Here is a 22,816-nt window from a genome sequence, read left to right as displayed (position 1 = left end):
GGGTGCCATTTTGTGTACAGATGACCCATCTGGCATTTTGTATAACCCAAGGCACAAGTGAACTGCACAGTAATTACAATAAATCATTAGTACAGTTCAACAGAGATATTTGCTAAAACTAAAGTACAGATCCTTTTTAACTCCCAAATTCAAGACACACCTTTCATCTTATATTCATGAAATATGGGCCATTTCAAACCGCAGGCTGGGGCATTGCATTGTTATCGCAGCAACTATCACACGGTCGTGGGGTAGGTCGGGCGTTTAAGTTCTACATAAATTTTCCGTATTTCGGAAGAGAGCTGGCGGGGGAGAGAGTAGGGAGACACAGAAGGGGGATGGGGGGGGGGGGAAAAGAGAGTCGACATGCGGGGGGGTGGGGGGAAAAAAAGGAGAGAGAGAGAGAGAGAGAGAGAGAGAGAGAGACACAGACACCTTGGGAGGAGGGGAGACAGACAGACCGTGGGGGAGGGGAAGAGAGAGACAGACCGTGGGGGGAGGGAGAGACACATGAGGGAGAACAGAGCGAGATATGGGGGGGGGGGGGGGGGGGAGGGAGGAGAGGGGACAATCAAGAGGTGGGATCGGAGAGGAGATAGCAAACTCCGGGAAAACGGATCACATTCTTCCAACCCACTTTACACCCATACCCGGTGCGTGTGTTACAAGGGACATCGTTGGAGAGTTTGAAATCCAGAAGTCACAACACTGTCACTATTCACTTCATACCCAATAAATCAGTTAACAATCCGTGACCCACACACAATGCCCCATCAGTGGCTGGGGGAAGGGGTTAAAGTCATGCACTTGCGCTGGGGTAATGGACTTCGGCTGGAACTTGGTGGCTTTTGTCGGGTTGTTCGAGAGCTGTCCTCTGAAGTCAGAACAAATCGAATTACAATTCACAAAGTCAGTCAGAACTTGGGCTGGGGTTCCAGTTACATATGCCAGAGAAACTTCAGGGTGTGGCTTATCCCCCAAGGGGACCAATCAGCAATAGGTCATGTGATAATGGAGAGCCAGTCAGAGACACAGCGGCCATTTTATTAGTACAAATAAGCTCATCCTTAAAAGAATCAAGACCATTAACAGAAGCCTATCGCCCTTAGTTGGGGAATGGAAGGTTCTAAAGGAAAGAAAAAAAAGTCACAGATCAGGTTGAAAGAAAGACCTGCATTTATATAGTGCCTTTCAATACCTCAGGATGTCTCAAAGCGCTTTACAGCCAAAAGATTATTTTTGAAGTGTAGTCACTGTTGTAATGTAGGAAACGCGGCAGCCAATTTGCACACAGCAAGCTCAAGCTCCTACAAACAGCAATGTGATAATAACCAGATAATTGGATGCATATTTTTTTTAAAAAAGAAAAGGGAGGTTGAGGGAAAAACACTGCTCTTCCTTGAAATACTTGTGTGGATGGTTCAGTTGTTAGTCTGTGCTAAGCTAGCTGATCTCAGCGGGTAGAAAGATAAGGACACTGCAACCATCCTCAAAAAGGGGATATGGGGGGGGGGGGGGGGGGGCGGGAGGAGAGAGGGGAAAGCACAACAACTTGCATTTATATAGTGCCTTTAACGTAGTAAAACATCCCGAGACGCTGCACACGAGAGATTTCAAACAAAATTTGCCATAAGAGAGGATCTTGGAATAGGTGACAAAAAGCTTGGTTAAAGAGGTAGGACCGAGATAAAGGAGGAGAGTGACCTTGAAATGAGATGTCGACCACATATCCGCAGCATTACGATGACCGCCTACGCAACATCGCCCGTCTCCATCCTTGCTCAGATCATCAGCTGTTGAAGCCCTCATCTGTGCCTTGGTTACCTCCAGACCAGACTATTCTAACGCACTCCTGGTTGGCCTCCCACATTCTACCCTATGTAAACTAGAGGTGATCCAAAACTCGGCTGCCCGTGTCCTAACTCGCACCAAGTCCCGCTCACCCATCACCCCTGTGCTCGTTGACCTACATTGGCTCCCGATTAAGCAACGCCTCGATTTCAAAATTCTCATCCTAATTTTCAAATCCCTCCATGGCCTCGCCCCTCCAACTCATTAGTCTCCTCTGGCCCCATACACACAACCACCCCTCCCCAGCTCCCAGAGATGTCTGTGCTTCTCTAATTCTGCCCTCTCGTGCATCCCTGATTATAATCGCTTAACCATTGGCGGCCATGCCTTCTGTTGCCTCGGCCCCAAGTTCTGGAACTCCCTCCCTAAACCTCTCCACCTCTCTACCTCCTTAAAAAAGTAGATGCTCCTTAAAACCTACCTCTTTGACCAAGCTTTTGGTCACCTGCACTAATTTCTACTTATGTGGCTCAGTGTCAAATTTTTCCATCTCAGAATACTCCTGTGAAGCACCTCGGGACGTTTCACTACGTAAAAGGCGCTATATAAATACAAGTTGTTGTTCCTGATCACCAATAACTTGCATTTATACAACATGTTTAATGTAGAAAAATACATCCCAACTGGTTAATTTTGCTGAAAAATCTGCTTTGTATGGATACCGGGAAAGGACTAGACTGGGCTCTGTTACGACGTCCGGTTACCTCTTATCTCATTTCAAATAATCTGCTGGCATTTACGGTTTTAAACTTAGGCACGACAAAAATGATCACTTGGCAAGGTAGGGCTGGCAACACCTCGGTCACTCCCATTAAGGAGTCAGCTGTGGCTCAGTGGGTAACACAATTGCCTCAGAGTCAGAAGGGTGTGGGTTCAAGTCCTACTCCAGGAATTTGAGCAGATAAATCTATGCCGACACTCCAGTACCGTACTGAGGCAGCGCTGCACTGTCAGAGGTGCCATCTTGCAGATGAGACGTTAAACTGAGGCCCCGTCTGCCCTCTCACGTGGGCGTAAAAGATCCCATGACACTATTTCGAAGAAAGAGCAGAGGAGTTATCCCTGGAGTCCTGGCCAATATTTATCTCTCAATCAACATAACATTCTCTGTCATTATCACATTGCTGTATGTGGGAGCGTGCTGTGCGCAAATTGGCAGCCGCATTTCCCACATTACAACAGTGACCACACCCCAAAAGTGTTTCATTGGTTATAAAGTGCTTTGAAGATGGTCGTTAAAGGTGCTATATAAATGCAAGTCAGTCTGTCTTTCTTTATCAACCTTCAGGAAAGGAGGAGGAAAATTGGAAAGAAAGTGAGGAAGAGAAGTATAAACAAACAGGCCAATTTTTATAGTCAACTAGGGATTGTGCAAAATGTAGTTTTTCAGGAAAAGGAGATGGCATGGAACATGAACTCAAGCTGGCTTTGACACAAACCCGAGATCGTTGCTGACAATGCTATGAATAAGAAGGGAAATAGAGATGACATACATTTCCTGTCGGGATTATTCACACTCCAACACCAAACCCTGCTTTAAATTAATCTTAGGGGCGGTCTCAGTAGTTCAAACCGACAACAGATCATTTAACGATTTCCAAGCCCTACATTTAAGGCCACTTACCAAACTGCAAATTTAAATCTTAAAACCCGCATTTAATGCTCAAAAGACTACTATTTTGTTATGATTCCGAAGCGCTTTTTTTTGAAGAAATAAATGTGCCCCGTCCAATGTTTTTGTCTTCTCCACTTTCGAGATGATCCCTTGAAGATGCTGGAGTCCACGCTGCGTGGGGTTGTTATGTTTACACAGAGTGACGTGGCTTTTTAATCTGAAGCAGCTTACAGCAAATTGTAAACCAAGCCCAGGTTGTACAACCAAAGCCTTCCACAAAACCAATGCACTTTTAAGTTCGAGAATTCCACAGTCCTAAACACTTCAGGTAATTTCTTTAAAAAAAATATTCAAGGCTCAATAATTTCATTGGACACTGCTAATGCCACAAATTACTATATACAATTCCGGGGAGCAGAAGGAGCAGCGTGGTGGCCTGGCCCAGCAGGCTGAGCGGCTCCCGGCCTGCGAGCACCATGGGAGCAGAATGAACAGCATGGCGGCGTACCACTCCAGGGAGCAGCACGTGCTGGAGCAGGAGAGCGACGGCAGCGAAGAGTGACATCACCAAGATCCAGGTCGGTGATTGGAGCGTGGGCAGGTACAGCAGGAGCGAGAGATTGTAGAGGAACGTGATGGGGACCCAGGAGGGGCGCGAGTTCGGGGCCCAGAAGAGGCGAGGGCCCAGGGGCAGCACGGGCCAGCCCACACTGCAATATGTGTGCGCACTAGGTCCGTGCAGCAGAGCTGGTCTCCAGTCGTCTTGGTTAATCCTTGCCACTGGACCAAGACCTAGCTCTGTCAAGCCCGTGTGGTGGCTGGTGTGCAGCGGCCTGCTTTAAATTGCACAGGCATCTTCCACCCTTCAGGATGTAGTTCAGGATCTGGAATATTAGGTCCTTCACTGAAACACTCGTGAACTTTTGTACATGGAAGTAAGTCATCCTCGATTCGAGAAACTGCCTATGATGATGATGACAATTCTCGACAGGCTGGTTGAGGACTCTTATTTCTGGAGCAGCTTTGCTGTACATAATCACAGAGTACGTATTCACACAGAGGACAAGACGTTAAACCGAGGCCCCGTCTGCCCGCTCAGATGAACGTGAAAAGATTCAGTGGCACAACTTAGAAGTGCAGATGAGTTCTCCCCGGTGTCCTGGCCAAAGTTTATCCCTCAACCAGCATCAGTAAGAACAGATGGTCTGGTCTTTAGTCTCATTGTAGGAGCTTGCTGTGCACTTTCCCACATTACGACAGAGACCACACTTCCCAAATACTTAATTGCTTGTGAATCATTTTTGGATGTCCTGAGTTCGTGAAGGGCGCTATAGAAATGCAAGATTTTTCTTTTAGAGGCAACCTTAGATTGCCTACAGAGCAGCCAATAGGGGAGCTGTATAGCCTACACCTGCTCCTATTTCTTATGTTTTAGATAATGGGGAAGAATAAACAAGGGACGTTTTATGATGATAAAGGCGCTATATAAATACAAGTTGTTGTGGTTGTTAAACTTCAAATTCCAATGTTGCAACCTACACCGCAAATATAAGCAAGTATATTTTCCTCAGTCGCTAATGTGAGCTGTGACCAATCAGGGAAATGCATGTTCTACTCCCATCAGCTTCCTGCCCCTCCCCCACCATAGCAACCAGAGGAGTTATAGTTTATAAAAAAAAAATCCCAGAATGGATTCCAATAATCGATTTCCCATTCAATTCACACATTATATCTTGGGTCTTCAGCTAGGCAGTTTATGCCGAATCCCAAGAGGTGGCTTTGCTCTGTCATGGAGATTATTAAAGCTCACTCCTGACCCGGCACAGTGAGACTATTCTTTTCCCACACCCCTCAGCTTAGGAAGCTCAAGTTATTACTGAAGCAATACCATTGCATTTATATTGCAATTTAGGGCAGATCGGCTAAGCTGTCAGTCAATGTTCCAATTATGTGCAATAAGTCAGTGGCAGCACTGTCTTTCCACTTACTTCTAGTTTAATGTTCCTCTCGTCACAGGACGACACCAGGGCCTGAAGCCTTACCCGAGGATGAAGCAACACCATCAGGAAGCGGGGGGGAAGAGAGAGCAGAAATGGAGATCAAAAGGGAATTGTGATTATAATGATCATAGAATCACGGAACAATACAGCACAGAAGGAGGCCATTCGGCCCATCGAGTCTGCGCCGGCTCTTATGAGCAGCAACCCAGTTAGTCCCACTCCCCCGCTCTTTCCCCGTATCCCTGCAATTTTTTCTCCTTTAAGTATCTATCCAATTCCCTTTTAAAGGAGACTATTGAGTCTGCCTCCACCAGCCTATCAGACAGCGCATTCCAAATCCTAACCACTCCTTGTGTGAAAAAGGTTTTCCTCGTGTCGCCTGTGTTTTTTTTTAAAACCAATCACCTTAAATCTGTCCCCCCTAGCGGACGTGCTCCCTCAGAGAGCCGGCACGGGCTCGACGAGCCAAATGGCCTCCTCTGTGCTGTAAGCATTCTGTGATTCTCTCGTCAACCCTTCAGCTATTGGAAAGAGCTGCTCTTTATTTACTCGCTCACAACCCTTCGTGATTTTAAACACCTCCATCAAATCTCCTCTTGGCCTTCTCTGCTCCAAGGAGAATAGAATTATAATTGAAGTTATGCACAGCACACAGGAAAGGTTACAATTTTTCACCAACTGATGTTCACCCACTGGGCTGAACAGCATCCAACTTAACGCCACAATTTTGAAGAAGTGAAATAGCGAGAAGTCAGAATGTACCTTCTTTTAGACTTTCCCACTCCGCAGGCAACAATCCATGGAGGAAAGTTGCTTCTACTTCTGGCCTTTGCTGCTCTTGCCCTGGCTGCTGTGCTCGAGTCAAGGCACCCCAGTTCTCCCTCCTACCTGCCTTTTGTTTTGGAGTAGAGAAAAGGAACGACTGCCAGGCTTTCCAAAATGCTACGGCCGAGACTGGATCCACTCCAAGGAAGAGGGGAGCGTTACGAACGTGTGTGTCTTGGCTCTCCGCAGAAGAATGCATGGACTGCTCACCACTGTGCTATTATATGTTATTCTGGTTACGCCCAAACCACCTCAACACTGTCATAATGCTTCCCCATTAAAATAGCTTGGGGCCATGCCATTCTGCTTGCTGCTCATCAAACATTTTAAAATCATGACAGTAGATTATCGAACTACACTCTCGCAAATGGTAGAGACATAATACAGATAAAATGCCTTGAAAATAATTTTCAACTGACAAAAAAATGCTGCTTGTGAAATGAACTGAGGACTTGGTTAAGAAAAGAATGAACTCACATTTTGTGTCTTTCATGCCTTCAGGGCATCTGATGCACTTTATCTTTACAGCCAATTAATTATTTTTGAAGTGTGGTCACTTGTCGGCAAACACAGCAGCCAATTTGTGCACAGCAAGCTCCCACAAATAGCATCGAGGTGAATAAACCATAACTTTTTGTGGTGTTAGTTAGTGTCTATTGTTGCTCAATGGGTACCACACTCGTCTGAGTCAGAAGGTTGTGGGTTCAAATCCCACTCGAGACTTAAGCACATAAATCTAGGCTGACACTGCAGTGCAGTGCTGAGAGAGTACTGTACTGTCGGAGGTGCCGTCTTTCGGATGAGACGTTAAACCAAGGCCCCCATCTGCTCTCAAGTGGATGTAAAAGATCCCATAGTACTATTTTGAAGAGCAGGGGAGCTATTATTTATACCTTGCCAATATTTATCCCTCAACCAACACAACAAAACCAGATTATCTGGTCATTATCACATTGCTGTTTGTGGAAGCTTGCTGTGCACAAATTGGCTGCCGCGTTTTCCACATTACAACAATGATTACACTCCAAAAGTACTTCATTGGCTGTAGAGTGTTGAGACACGTCCAGTGGTCGTGAAAGGCGTTATATAAATGCAAGTCTTTCTTTCTTTTTTAGTTCTGTAACTCAGACCTCTTTTCTCCCTCTCTAAATAGCTCAGCTGGTTAATGTACTGCCAAGAGTGGAATGTAACCGCTCAAACAGAGAGAAGTCTTGGGTACAACTGCAGTCAGGTTGATGGGGGAGTGAACATGATGAATGATGTGAAAACAGGTTTGTGGGGAGGGAAGAGAGAAGAGGGAACCCAGCCATGGTTCTCTACCTTGACCGATCTCCTGTGTCCCTTCGAGATGTCTGCGCACCTCTAATTCTGGCCTCTTGAGCATCCCCAATTTTAATCGCTCCACCATTGGTGGCCTTGCCTTTCGCTGCCAAGGCCCGAAGTTCTGGAACTCCCTCCCTAAACCTCTCCCCCTCTCCTTCCTCCTCCAAGACGCTCCTTAAAACTTATCTCTTTGACTAAGCTTTTGGTCACTTTTCCCAATATCTCATGTGGCTTGGCGTTTGTTTTGTAACGTCTTTCGGATGAGACGTTAAACAGAGGCCCTATTTGCTCTCTCAAGTGGACGTAAAAGATCCCATGGCACTATTTCAAAGAAGAGCAGTGGAGTTATCTCCGGTGTCCTGGCCAATGTTTATCCCTCAAATCAATATTTTGAAAACCTGATTATCTGGTCATTATCACATTGCTGTTTGTGGGAGCTTTGTGTGTGCAAATTGGATGCCGCATTTCCTACAGTGACTACACTTCAAAAATACTGCATTGGCTATAAAGCGATTTGAGACATCTGGTGGTCGTGACAGACGCTATATAAATCCAAGTCTTTCTTTATAAGGCACCTCAGAAACGCCGTGGGACATTTTACTACGTTAAAGGCACTAACGAGACCTGGGTGTCATGGTACATCAGTCATTGAAAGTTGGCATACAGGTACAGCAGGCGGTGAAGAAAGCAAATAGCATGTTGGCCTTCATAGCAAGAGGATTTGAGAATAGGAGCAGGGAGGTCTTACTGCAGTTGTACAGGGCCTTGGTGAGGCCACACCTGGATTATTGTGTACAGTTTTGGTCTCCTAACTTGAGGAAGGACATTCTTGCTATTGAGGGAGTGCAGCGAAGGTTCACCAGACTGATTCCCGGGATGGCGGGACTGACATATCAAGAAAGACTGGATCAACTGGGCTTGTATTCACTAGAGTTCAGATGAATGAGAGGGGATCTCATAGAAATGTTTAAAATTCTGACAGGTTTAGACAGGTTAGATGCAGGAAGAATGTTCCCAATGTTGGGAAAGTCCAGAACCAGGGGTCACAGTCTAAGGATAAGGGGTAAGCCATTTAGGGAGAAACTTCTTCACCCAGAGAGTGGTGAACCTGTGGAATTCTCTACCACAGAAAGTTGTTGAGGCCAATTCACTAAATGTATTCACAAAGGAGTTAGATGTAGTCCTTACTACTAGGGGGATCAAGGGGTATGGCGAGAAAGAAGGAATGGGGTACTGACGTTGCATGTTCAGCCATGAACTCATTGAATGGCGGTGCAGGCTCGAAGGGCCGAATGGCCTACTCCTGCACCTATTTTCTATGTTTCTATGTTATATAGATATAATTTTTTGTTGCTGACCTCTTCCTGCCAGTGGATATTGGATGAAGACAGAACCAGACTGAGCTGTGAACCTCTTCTGTTCCCTTCCCCATCCCCTCCCATATGATCAAATAGCCTGCCAACACTGGAGATTCAAGCTCAGAATTGAAGAACAACCAATTAGACGAGATACTGCTGGTAAACTGGAACCCATAGAACGCAGCCCAGCAGGAGTTCCGTGCTTTCAGGATGAGAGTGGGATGATTAATCAGTTTCAAGAGAAACACCGAATTACAAAGAAGAATAAATTGCACTCTGCAATGATAGCTAAAACTAATTTCAAAACATCAAGGTTTATTCACATTGGAGACAAGAATAAAAGGTGATACCGTGATCTTTGAAGTGTTGAAAAATATATACACACACACATACTTGACCAAACACGTTCAGACGGAGAAAAAGTGAATTAGATCATGGACGAACAGATCAATAAGTCAAAAAGCAAATTACTGCGGATGTCGGAATATAATCCGACTGGAATGCTGGAAATCTCAGCGGGTCAGGCAGCATCTGTGGAGAGGGAACAGTGTTAACGTTTCGGGACGATGACCCTTCGTCAGAACTGGAGAGTGTTCGGAAAGAACAGATTCTTAACCAGCACTGAAAGGGGGAGGGAAAGGAAAAACAAAAGGGAAGGTCTGTGATAGGGTGGAAGGCAGGAGAGATGAGAGACACAAAAGGGATGATGGGCCGAATTCAAATGATAATGCCAGGAGTTAGAAAATCATCATTAAAGATTGGGTGTGACTGGTGGGATTGTGACCAACTGCCAGAGACAGGCACTGAATGGGGGGGGGGGGGGGGGGGGGGGGCGCGGCGCGAGAAAGGGAGCCAAAGATTGGCAGAGGTTGTGCTCTGAAATTTTTGAACTCAATGTTGAGTCCAGAAGGCTGTAAATTGCCTAAACGGGAGATCAATAAATCAGCCTGGCTCAGCTATTGCCTGCGATGCCTACTGCAGACAGGAATGGCAGGAATTTTGGCAATGTCAGTCTTACAGCAGCGTTAGAGCCCACGGAGACAGAGTTGCAGACTCGGAGGAATGTCGGTGGGTCCCTCTCCCGCCGTCACTCTGAAAGGAGCAGTGCGCAGAAGTACCTGCCACGTGCCGTTTCCAGCGAGGATCACGCACGAGTGACTGGAAGCAGGACCCTTTGGCTGTCCTTTGCCCTGCTTCACCCAGGAAGACACACACAACTTGTATTTATATAGCGCCTTTAAAAAGGTAATAAAACATCCTAAGGCACTTCACAGGAGTGTTATAATAAAAACAAAATCAAAATGTGTCACATAAGGAGATATTAGGGCAGATGACAAAAGTTTGGTTGAAGAGAAAGAAAGTCTTGCATTTATATAGCGCCTTTCACGACCACCGATGTCTCAAAGCGCTTTACAGCCAATGAAGTACTTTTGGAGTATAGTCACTGTTGTAATGTGGGAAAAGTGGCAGCCAATTTGCGCACAGCAAGCTCCCACAAACAGATTATCTGGTCATCGTCACATTGCTGTTTTAGTGCTGTTGATTGAATATTAGCCAGGACACCAGGGATAACTCCCCTGCTCTTCTTCGAAATAGTGCCATAGGATCTTTTAGGTCCACCTGAGAGAGAGCAGACGGGGCCTCAGTTTAACATCTCATCCGAAAGATGGCACCTCCAACAGTGCAGCACTCCCTCAGTGCTGTGCTGAGAGTGTCAGTCTGGATTATGTGCTCAAGTTCCTGGAGTGGGACTTGAACCCACAAGCTTCCGACTCAGAGACAAGTGTGCTACCCACTGAGCCACAGCTGGTTTTAAGGAGCATCTTAAAAGGAGGAAAGAGGGGTAAGAGAGAGGTAGAGAGGTTTAGAGGGAATTCCAGAGCTGAGGACCCAGGCAAGACTGCCAATGGTGAGCAATTAAAATCGGGGATGCTCAAAAGGTCAGAATAGATGGACCGTAGAGGAATTATAGGACTGGAGATGAGAGAGATAGGGAGGGGGGCAATGCCATCGAGGGATCTGAAAATAAGGATGAGAATTTTAAAATCGAGGTGTTGCTCAACTGGGAGCCAATGTAGGTCAGCGAGCACAGGGGTGATGGGCGAGCAGGGCATTGTACGAGTTAGCACATGGGCGGTTGTGTTTATGGAAGGTAGAACTAGGGAGGTCGGTCAGGAGTGCGTTAGAATAGCAGATTGTATGGCTCAGTACCACACCAGACATGGCATTGAAGACAGCAACTGTAAGTTGCTCTCACTTACTTTAAAAAGAAACTGTACATAACGGTACATTATGTTTGCCCACATAACACTGACTGCACTGTAAAGTAATTCCTTGGTCATGAAGTGCTTTGGCTTTATAAATGCAAGCTCTTTTTTCTCCCTCTTTCTCTTGTATCCCACAGTTAACACAGATTGCTGCAGTTCGCTCACAAAGGGATACCACTGCAAACAGGGGAACATGAACAGGAGTAAGCCATTGAGCCCCTCCAGTCTGTTCAGTCATTCAGCGAGATCTTAGCTGATCTGCGACCTAACTCCGCCTTTGCCCCATATCCATTAATCATCATCATAGGCAGTCCCTCGGAATCGAGTAAGACATTGCTTCCACTCTAAATAGGAGTCCTTAGGTGGCTGAACAGACCAATACGAAAGCCACAGTCCCCGTCACAGGTGGGAAAGACAGTGGTTGAGGGAAGGAGTGGATGGGACAGGTTTGCCGCGCACTCCTTCCACTGCCTGCGCTCGATTCTGCATGCTCCCGGCGACGACACTCTAGGTGCTCAGCGCCCTCCTGGAAGCACTTCCTCCATTTAATCTATCCACTTTGGTCTATCAACCTCCGATTTAAAGTTAACAATTGACTGAGCATCAGTTGCCGTTTGCGGATGAGCGTTCCAAATGTCTACCACCCTTTGCGTGTAGAAGTATTTTCCAACTTCATAAAAGCCACGCAGCGCATGTTTTTGAGCATGAAACTGGTCCGTGTGGAGACAGAAAACCAACAACTACTGTGGCTCTCTACATAGCAAGTAGCTGTAGCACAAAAACTGGCCAACAGACCCTTCACAAAAAAGGACCCGCAGAAGGCTTTTTTGTTTTCACTTTTTTCACCACATCACCAGAGAGCTCCCTCACGGTTCCACAATCACGGTCCAGTAACTCACCTAACTGGCCATTCTTTACGTTTGAGCTCAACAATGAGCGGAACCAGGCTGTGCAACCACAGGGCCTGTAATGTATTTGCTTCATGGGTTCTTTGCTTAAGAATTCATAGCAACACATTGCTATTAAGAACCAGTTGGTTTATTAGCAAAAGGTTCAACAATCACACATCACATTAGCAGTTCATCCACCAGGCTCACAACCACCTGCCTCATCGTGGGTCCCCCCAAACCGAACTGGCTGGGGTTTTATTGAGTCTTGTGAACATCACGTGACTGGCTAAGCCACTCGACTCAACAGCTCTACAAACCTGTGAGCATACTCACAGGTGCATAGATTACAACGCCCAATCCTGTTCTTACCCGATGTCCACACACATGAAAGGTCACTGTCAACCAAAACAAGAACAGCAATCTAGGCCGACACTCCTAGTGCAGTACCGAGGGAGTGCTGCACTGTCGGAGGTGCTGTCTTTCGGATGAGACGTCAAGCCGAGGCCCTGTCTGCCCTCTCAGGAGGATGTAAAAGATCTCACGGCTACTATTTCAAAGTGTGGGGGGAGTTATCCCCGTGACCTGACCAAGACTTATCCTAGTATCACCATCGCTTTGTTTAAAAAAAAACAGAAAATCATATTGCTGTTTGTGGGAGCTTGCTGTGCACAAACTGCCTGCTGCATTTCCGGCATTACAACAGTGACTACTGTTCAAAAGAACTTCATTGGCTGTAAAACGTTTGGAGACATCATGAGGTCATGAAAGGCGTTGTATAAATGAGTATTTGCTTCTTTGTTGTAAAATCCCCTCAGCTACCCCAGTGATAGGGTAGCTGAGGAGATTTTACAATGGTGACTCAAGTCGATGGCCAGTGTGTAATTAAATTATATTAAACCAGCAAGCTCCCATTATGATTTGGCATTTTCCAGCAACTTTTTTGTTCTCATGCCCAGCACAAAGGAGCCCTCCCATAGGCAAACCCATGCCTCCCGATTTGAAGCTCGAGTTTTATGCACAGAGTAACCCAAGACACAGCATGCACCAGGTGAACAATAACCATGTTTGCTATCAATATGCACACTGCAGACAGTAATCCCAGACACCACTGACTGAGGAAAAAGCACAGACAGTATATCTCGGGCCACGACTGCTAAACAATTCTGGTTTAAGAAGGAGCAAGATCAGCAGAAGCAAAAGTAGAGAGAGAGATAGCCAGAATACTCCCCCCTTAGCTTACAGAATCCATTACAAAACAGGACGGCTTAAAGTTCCCATAAATTTCAGAAGAACATTCTTAATTTGGACCAACACCCCCTGACAAATGTATAGGTGAAATCTGATATTTATGGAGTGTTCACTTGCATAGCATGTTGGCTGCCTGAGGAAGCAAAGATTTGCTCAAGAAACTGAGACATAATTATATTCATTCATGGGATGTGAGCGTTGCTGGCAAAGCCAGCATTTATTAGCCATCACTAATTGCCCTCGAGAAGGTGGTGGTGAATCGCCTTCTTGAGACTGAGTGGCGTGCTCGGCATTTCAGAGGGCAGTTAATAGTCAACCACATTGATGTGGGTCTGGAGTCACAAGCAGACCAGACCAGGTAAGGACAGTCAGGTTTACTTAGGATATTAGTGAGCCAGATGGGTTTTTACAACAATCCGATAGTTTCATCGTCACCTTTACTGATGCTAGCTTTCTATTCTGCCTCCTCCTACATTCTTCCTTCCTAATGTGATCCCTTTTGGTAGGGAGAATGAGCGGCAATTCTAAACATAGAAAATAGGTGCAGGAGTAGGCCAGTCGGCCCTTCGAGCCTGCACCACCATTCAATATGATCATGGCTGATCATGCAACTTCAGTACCCCATTCCTGCTTTCTCTCCATACCCCTTGATCCCTTTAGCCGTAAGGGCCATATCTAACTCCCTTTTGAATACATCTAATGAACTGGCCTCAACAACTCTCTGTGGTAGAGAATTCCACAGGTTCACAATTCTCTGAGTGAAGAAGTTTCTCCTCATCTCGGTCCTAAATGGCTTACCCCTTATCCTTAGACTGTGTCCCCTGGTTCTGGACTTCCCCAACATCAGGAACATTCTTCCTGCATCTAACCTGTCCAATCCCATCAGAATTTTATATGTTTCTATGAGATCCCCTCTCATTCTTCAAAATTCTAGTGGGGTGCATGAACAGAGACACCTGGGGGTATGTGTGCATAAATGGTTGAAGGTGGCAGGGCAGGTTGAGAAAGCGGTTTAAAAAAAAAAAGCATACAGGCTCCTGGGCTTCATAAATAGAGGCATGGAGTACAAAAGCAAGGAGGTTATGATGAACCATTATAAAACACTGGCTCACCCACAATTTGAGTATTGTGTCCAATTCTGGGCGCCGTATTTTAGTAAGGATATGAAGGCTTTAGAGAGGGTGCAGAAGATTTAAGAATGGTTCCAGGGATGAGGGACCTCAGTTAAGTAGAGAGACTGGAGAAGCTGGTGTTGTACTCCTTAGAGCAGAGAAGATTGAGAGGAGATTTGATCGAGGTGTTCAAAATCATGAGGGGTCTGGACAGAGTAGATAGAGAGAAACTGCACCAGAGGACACAGATTTAAGGTGATTGGCAAAAGAACCAAATGCGACATGAGGAAAAACTTTTTTACACAGCGAGTGGTTATGATCTGGAATGCACGGCCTGAAAGGGTGGTGGAGGCAGACTCAATCTTTTCTTTCAAAAAGGGAGTTGGATAAGTATCTGAATGGAAAAAAAAAGTGCAGGACTATGGGGAAAGGGCAGGGGAGTGGGGCTAGCTGATGCGCTCCTATAGAGAGCCGGCACGGACTCGACGGGGCAATTGGCCTCCGACTGTGCTGTAACCACTATGATTCTATTCAAGATTTATTTAATTAACTGAATTTAAATTCCCCAGCTGCTGTGGTGGGATTTGAACTTGTGTCTCCACATCATTAGTTCAGAACTCTGGATTACTAGTCCAGTAACATAACCACTATGCCACCGTTCCCGTGCATAACCCCTGTTTTTTACTTTGAAGTATGAATTGGAAGAAAGGCAGATTAATGAGGTGTAATCTTTCCTGCCAACCAAAACCACAGCCAAATAGGTTTCCTACTTCTGCAGTTTATACCTGTGAATCAAAGTAACTGATATAGGCTGAACGTCTGACTGACCAGCACAGATAATGGGAGTCACACGCAATTCATTAAGGCCAGACATTACTCAAGTCATTCATCACCTGATCGCGAAACAGACAGCGCTTCTAAAAAGGAAGACACACATTTTCAACTTGTCATAACACTGCTACGCTATGAATTCTCAAAGAAATGTAAAAATATAGAGTCTTTGATTCAAAACAAGACAGATCTCCAGACACATCAAAGATATTTAAAAGGGAATTGGCTATATGCACTTGAAAAGGGAAAACATTGCAGGGGTCTGGGGAAAGAGCAGGGGGAAGCGGGACTAATTGGATAGCTCTTTTCAAAGAGCTGGCACAGGCACGATGGGCAGAATGGCCACCAGCTGTGCTGTACGATTCCAATGATCCCAGATCTAGGTTCTGGTCTGTGTGGAGTTCCCAAATCCCACCTAGGAAGTCAATTGGAGCACTACAAACGATAAAAATGAACTCTATTCGGCTCGTGTGCACAGTTCACAAGCTCCAGGCAGGCAGTGCGTGAAAACTGAGGATGGGATCCTTCTCGGCCTCAATCTGGCTCCCCACCCCCGCCCCAGGGCAAATCGCCTGACTTCAATCAATTAGCCAATGCCTGCAGAACCATACAGCCAATTCAGTGGAGAAAAAAAAACTGCTCTTCACTATCTCTAGACTTGGCCATTCCAACGCACTCCTGGCTGGCCACTCACATTCTACTCTACATAAATTAGAGGTGATCCAAAACTCGCACCAAGTCCCGCTCACCCATCACCCCCGTGCTCGCTGACCGACATTGGCTCCCGGTTAAGCAACAGCCTCGATTTCAAAATTCTCATTCTTATGTTCAAATCCATCCATGGCCTTGTCCCTCCCTATCTCTGTAATCTCCTCAAGCCCCACAAGCAGCTCCCCCCCCCGCCGCATCGTCCCCCCTTCCCCCAGAGATGTCTGCACTCCTCTAATTTGGCCCTCGTGAGCATCCCTGATTATAATCACTCAACTGTTATTGGCCGTGCCTTCTGTTGCCTGGGCCCCAAGCTCGAATTCCCTGCCTAAACCTCTCTACCTCTCTTCACTCCTTAAAACCTACCTCTTTGACAAAGCTTTCGGTCACCTGTTCTAATTTCTCCTTATGCGGCTTGGCGTCAAATTGTTTTATCTCAATACTCCTGTGAAGCGCCTTGGGATGTTTCACTATGTTAAAGGTGCTTTATAAATGCAGGTTGTTGTTGTTGTTGTTACATGAGAAAATGTGGCTACCAAGACCCACTGGCTGAAGGGATTGTAACAGAGCACGCACAACACCGTGCACGCGGTAAAGACTGACCAAAGCACATTTGGCAGTATACATCTGCTGGGGGAATCCGCTTGCCAAACTGTATCACCTAGATTTTTGCCCGCCTTCAGGCCTCTGCAGACAAGTAGAGTAAATGTCAGAGAAAAACTACAGCATATATGGGGAGTTATCCAGGGGTGAGCGCTTAAAACCTGGAGTACTCCCCTTCAGAGGACGAGAGAAAATGCTCTCGGAGCTGAAGCCCCCTATTTCCTACAGTGGGAGGCTTGTGCTGCACTAGTTGCAGTGTGTTGACTGAAGGTCAGTGACTTGCCAGCTTCACCTGAACTGCTGTGAGCAGGAATCATCATCATAGGCAGTCCCTCGAAATCGAGGAAGACTTGCTTCCACTCTAAAAGGGAGTTCTCAGGTGACTGAACAGTCCAATACAAGAACCACAGACCCGGTCACAGGTGAGACAGTGGTTGAAGGAAAGGGTGGGTGGGGAGTCTGGTTCGCCGCACGCTCCTTCCGCTGCCTGCGCTTGTTTCCTGCATGCTCTCGGTGACAAGACTCGAGGTGCTCAGCGCCGTCCCGGATACTCTTCCTCCAATTAGGGCGGTCTCAGGCCAGGGATTCTCAGGTGCCGGTGGAGATGTTGCACTTTATGAAGGAGGCCTTGAGGGTGTCCTTGTAACATTTCCTCTGCTCGCTTCCATGTAGGAGTTCCGAGTAGAACGTTTGCTTTGGGAGTCTTGCATCAGGCACGCGGACAATGCGGTCCGCCCAGCAAAGCTGGTCGAATGTGATCAGTGCTTCGATGCTGGGGATGTTGGCCTGATCGAGGACGCTACCATTGGCGAGTCGGTCCTCCCAGGGGATTTGCAGGATCTTGCGAAGACATCGTTGATGGTATTTCTCCAGCGATTTGAGGTGACTGCTGCATATGGTCCACGTCTCTGAGCCATGCAGGAGGGCGGGTATCACTACAGCCCTGTAGACCATGAGCTTGGTGCCTGATTTGAGGGCCTGATCCTCAAGCACTCTTCCTCAGGCGGCTAAAGGCTGCGCTGGCGCACTGGAGGCGGTGTTGGACCACGTCGTCTATGGCTGCCCTTGGTGATAATAGCCTCCTGAGGTATGGAAAGTGGTCCACATTGTCCAAGGCCAGGCCGTGGATTTTGATGACAGTACGCGGACGAAGCTTACATCTGCGCACACTCAGAGGCTGAACTCCAAACATGGGCCTTACACGAAACATCTATAAGACAAAGGTTCCCCCACCAATCAGCCCCACCCCCCCCGCCCGAACATCAAAATTCACAGCGCAGCCTTCGACAATGTGGAGCAGGAATAGTTAACCATCAAATGACAGCATAATCTTTATGATCGAAGAAGATAGTTGATGTAATCAACTATGAAAGTTTTAAGAGTCTCGCTGTAATACGAACGCTGCAATAGCAAAAAAAAATTCACCACCACATACTAGAAGCGCACTGGAGTGCGAAGGATTTTAGTCTCATCAGTCTGAGAGACAGAATTTTTATTTCTGCCATATTTCCACCCAACTGCCTGCCATTCACAGATACGTTATCGTCGCCAAAGGCGGGCAGAGGAAACGTTACAAGGACACCCTCAAAGCCTCCCTTGATAAAGTGCAACATCCCCACCGACACCTGGGAGTCCCTGGCCCAAGACCGCCCCAAGTGGAGGAAGAGCATCCGGGAGGGCGCTGAGCACCTCGAGTCTCGTCGCCGAGAGCATGCAGAAACCAAGCGCAGGCAGCGGAAGGAGCGTGCGACAAACCAGTCCCACCCACCCCTTCCCTCGACGACTATCTGTCCCACCTGTGACAGGGACTGTAATTCCAGTATTAGACTGTTCAGCCAGCTAAGGACTCATTTTAAAAGTGGAAGCAAGTCTTCCGCGATTCTGAGGGGCTGCCTATGATGATGATGTTGATGGTCAGTTTGAGGGGATTGCACACAAACTATTTAAAAAAAAAATAACAGAAAATGCTCGAAATACTCAACAGGTCAGGCAGAGTCTGTGGAGCGAGAAACAGGGTTAACGTTTCAGCTTGACCGGAAACGTTAACCCTGTTTCTCTCTCCACAGACTCTGCCTGATCTGCTGAATATTTCGAGCATTTTCTGTTTTTATTTCAGATTTCCAGCATCCGCGGTATTTTTTTTTTTAAGTAAGAGTTTATTTTCCTTTCACATTTTCACGCCCCCCCCCCACCCCCCAGAACCACCGGGGGTGTAATTGGTCATGGGTGGTGGGCCAAAATATGTGCCAGTGCATGGTCAGCCCCTTACGCACCCCACTCCATGTACTTTTCCATTGACTGCGGTCAATCAGGCGCAGTGTAAAACGGACAACGAATGAGCTATCACCCGCTTTGCACCAACATATAAAACGCACCAGTTATGATGATCTGGAACGCACTGCCCGATAGGGCGGTGGAAGCAGGTTCAACAGTAACTTTCAAATGGGAATTGGATAAATATAGTGGCGTTCTCCCCGGTGTCGTGGCCAATATTTAGCCCTCAATCAACATCACTAGAACAGATTATCTGGCCATTATCACATTGTTGTTTGAGAGCTTGCTGTGCTTAAATTGGCTACCTCGTTTCCTACATTACAACAGCGACTACATTTCAAAAGTACTTCACTGGCTGTAAAGCATTTTGGAACGTCCGGTGGTCATGAAAGGCGCTATAGAAATGCAAGTTTTTTTTTGAAAAAGGAAAAATTTACAGCCTCTACTAAATTTCCCCTAATCATCGCTGCTTTTAAGAGATCAATCCCAGCTCCTCTAGTCTCTCCACAAATCTGAAGAGTTCATAGAATCATAGAAATTTACAGCACGGAAGGAGGACATTTTGGCCCATTGTGTCCGTGCCGGCCGACAAAAAGCTTTCCACTTTCCAGCACTTGGTCTGTCGCCCTGTGGGTTACGGCACTTCAAGTGCACATCCAAGTACTTTTGAAATGTTGTGTGTGTTGATAGAGACATCATTGGTGATATATCTCCAGCGACTCGAGGTGCCTCTGATCATACAGGAGAGCAATACAGGAGACCACATCCTCACTCTACAACAGACCCAGAAATAACACGGGCTGCTGGGACTCCGGGGTCGCTGTTGAGGCCGACTCCGAGCTGGCCCAAGGGACTCTGGGACCGGTGTCTAACCGGCCGAAGGGACTCCGGGGTCAGTCCAGGGCAACAGAGGGCTGGCGGCACCCATGGAGCAGTACCAGAGGAACAACCTGACTTGCACCTCAGACTTTTAATCTATTTTTTCTTAAACTATCAACCCGAGTAACTTTTTTAACAATTTGGAAACCTTGGAGAGACAAGCAGGGGAGCCTGGCCAGCATTTATCCCTCAACCAGCATCACTTTAAAAAAAAATGTTTTAATCTGATTATCACATTACTGTTTGCAAATTGGCTGCCACGTTGCCGACATTACAACACTTTAAAAAGTACTTAATTGGCTATAAAGCACTTTGGGACATCTGAGGTCATGAGAGGCACTATATAAATGCAAGTCTTTCTGTCCAGTTATAGCACAGGGACAAAAAAGAGAATTACTGATCCTGTGAAAACATTGAAATAGCACTCCGTGCTCACTCAGCTATGCTCCTCGCATGCAAAGAACTGCTCATGCAGATTTTAACAAACATCGCACAAACTTATGCAAGTTGCACCATGACAGTTCCTCCGACGGTTCAGTGGGCAGAGCCACCACAATGCAGATCAAGCAGCTCTCGCTTTCTATCCTCACTCTGCACCACGCTAAATAACCCTGCTACAATAGGCTCCAGTGGCCCTGAGGTAGAGAGGCAAAAATTCAAAATAGTTAGGCGATGTTTCCACTCCTGAATGCTGTCCAGGGCAAACAGCAAGGGAGTAGGAAAACACATCTGCAGCGCTGTCAGTACGCCCACATTCAAAAGCAGCAAGTCCAGGGAGTAATGTGAGCACATCTCACCCAACCAATTTTTAGAAATATTGTACTTGTGTATTACCCCGACAGCCAACAGATTGTTAGCATTAGGGGAATATTAGCATATTCACTGTACAACAAATTCAGTTTGCGGCACTCGCCCTCGTTGTGTATTTTACTGACAATCTGGTCCAGACAGAGTTGCTGAGAACATTATCCCCCGGACTGCAGAAAGGAATAGTTGGCATGACTGCTCTCAGTCGCTTAAAAAAAAAAGACAAAAAGGGGCATCATTTTACAGCCCTTGAAACCTTTGTGGAATAATTGTTCAGTGTTGCAAAACGGAATGATTTAAATTTGGTATTCGTGCTGCGAAGTCAGAGCAGGACACGAAGCAGCAATATAGGTCCGTCAGCTGTGACTCAATGGGTCGCACTCTCGCCCCGGAGTCAGAAGGTTGAGAGTTCAAGTCCCACTCCAGAGACTGGAGCACATAATCTACGCTGCCATTCCATCATCATCATAGGCAGTCCCTCGAACAGAGGATGACTTGCTTTCACGTCAAAAAGTTCACAGGTGCTTCAATGATGGACCTAATACTCCAGGTCCGAACTAAATCTTGAAGGGTGGAAATGCCTGTGCGTGGATTTTTTCTTTAAAAACGTGTGGTGACTGTTGCACACCAGCCACCACACAGGCTTGACAGAGCTAGGTCTTGGTCCAGTGGCAAGGATTAACCAAAACGACTGGAGACCAGCTCTGCTGCACGGACCTAGTGCGCACACACATCGCAGTGTGGGCTGGTCCGTGCTGCCCCTGGGCCCTCGCCTCTTCTGGGCCCCAAACTCGAGCCCCTCCTGGGCCCCGATCATGTCCCTCTACAGTCTCGCGCCGCTCCCGCTGTACCTGCCCACGCTCCAATCACCGACCTGGACCTTGGTGATGTCCCTCTTCATGCCGTTGCTCTCCTGCTCCGACACGTGCTGCTCCCTGAGGTGGTATACTGCCATGTTGCTCCTTCCACTCTCCAGCCTGCTCCATTGGTGCTCGTAGGCCAGGGGCCACGCAGACTCCATTCCAGTGCAGTGCTGAGGGAGAGTTGCACCGTTTGAGGTGCTGACTTCTGGATGAGATGTTAAACCGAGGCCCCTTCTGCCCTTTCGGGTGGACGCAAAAGATCTCCTGGCACTATTTACACAAGAACATAAGAAATAGGAGCAGGAGCAGGAGTAGGCCATACGGCCCCTCGAGCCTGCTCCGCCATTCAATAAGATCATGGCTGATCTGATCATGGACTCAGCTCCAATTCCCTGCCCGCTCCCCATAACCCCTTATCATTAAAGAAACTGAATAAATGTAAAACCGAAATAGACAATGTCCCAGCTTCCAAGCTCTCTAAAGCAGTGAATTCCACAGATTTATAACCCTCCGAGAGAAGAAATTTCTCCTCATTTCTGTTTTAAATGGGCGGCCTCTTATTCTAAGATCATGCCCTCTAGTTCTAGTCTCCCCAATCAGGGGAAACATCCTCTCTGCATCCACCTTGTTAAGCCCCCTCATAATCTTATACGTTTCGATAAGATCACACCTCATTCTTCTGAATTCTAATGAGTAGAGGCCCAACCTACTCAAGCTTTCCTCAAAAATCAACCTCCTCATCCCCGGAATCAACCTAGTGAACCTTCTCTGAACTGCCTCCAAAGCAAGTATATCCTTTCGTAAATATGGAAACCAAAACTGCACGCAGTATTCCAGGTGTGGCCTCACCAATACCCCACCCTATAAAGCTGCAGTAAGACTTCCCTACTTTTATACTCCATCCCCTTTGCAATAAAGGCTAAGATATCATTTTGATTTTTTTTCTGCCGAAGTGCATGACCTCACATTCTCCATCTGTCAAATTTTAGCCTGTCTATGTCCTTTTGAAGATTTTGTGTGTCCTCCTCACACATTGCTTTTGCTCCAATCTTTGTATTGTAGAAGAGAAGGGGAGTTATCCCCGGTGCCCTGGCCAATATTTATCCCTGAACCAACACTGCTGTTTGTGGGAGCTTGCTGTGCACAAATTGGCTGCCGTACTTCCTGCATTAAAACAGCGACTACATTTCAGAAGTACAGTACTTATTGGCTGTAAAGCGTTTTGGGATGTCCGGAGGTTGTGAGAGGCGCTATATAAATGCAAGCATTTTTTTACTTTATCTGAAATACCTTAACTGACAGGATTATTTAAAATCGATGTCAGAGCAGTCATGAAGCTTTTTATGCACTGTACAATTTATC

At 46.7% G+C, this 22,816-nt stretch overlaps 1 protein-coding gene across 3 annotated transcripts in view; it reads right to left on the bottom strand.

Annotated features, from left to right (window-relative positions):
• Positions 1-22,816, bottom strand: part of pak1 (p21 protein (Cdc42/Rac)-activated kinase 1) — a 226,859-nt gene that overhangs the window by 122,676 nt on the left and 81,367 nt on the right. Inside the window, exon 2 of one of the 3 annotated variants that reach the window (XM_070892547.1) lies at positions 5,455-5,503. The exons of the other annotated variants lie outside the window; for them this stretch is intronic. The gene's annotated coding sequence lies outside the window, so the exon portion shown is untranslated. The remainder of the gene's footprint in view (positions 1-5,454; positions 5,504-22,816) is intronic. 3 annotated transcript variants of the gene reach the window in all.

This window comes from Pristiophorus japonicus, chromosome 10, assembly GCF_044704955.1.
Source record: "Pristiophorus japonicus isolate sPriJap1 chromosome 10, sPriJap1.hap1, whole genome shotgun sequence".
NCBI lineage: Eukaryota > Metazoa > Chordata > Chondrichthyes > Pristiophoridae > Pristiophorus > Pristiophorus japonicus.
Note: the sequence above shows the minus strand (reverse complement) of the source record. Positions and strands in the feature narration are given on the sequence as shown.